A 244-nucleotide genomic window follows, 5' to 3' on the forward strand; every position below is an offset into this window, starting at 1 on the left:
GCAGTGGAGGCCAAATCACTGGATGGATTTAAGAGAGAGTTAGATAGAGCACTAGGGACTAGTGGAATCAAGGGACATTGGGAGAAGGGTTATTGATTGTGGATGATCAGCCATGATCACAATGAATGGCGATGCTGGCTCGAAGGGCCGAATGGCCTCCTCCTGCACCTATTTTTCTATGTTTTCTAAGTATTTTTACACAGAGGGTGGTGGAGGCAGATACGATTGTGGTCTTTAAGAGGCT

Source organism: Rhinoraja longicauda, chromosome 33 (genome assembly GCF_053455715.1).
Source record: "Rhinoraja longicauda isolate Sanriku21f chromosome 33, sRhiLon1.1, whole genome shotgun sequence".
In the NCBI taxonomy this organism is placed as follows: domain Eukaryota; kingdom Metazoa; phylum Chordata; class Chondrichthyes; order Rajiformes; family Arhynchobatidae; genus Rhinoraja; species Rhinoraja longicauda.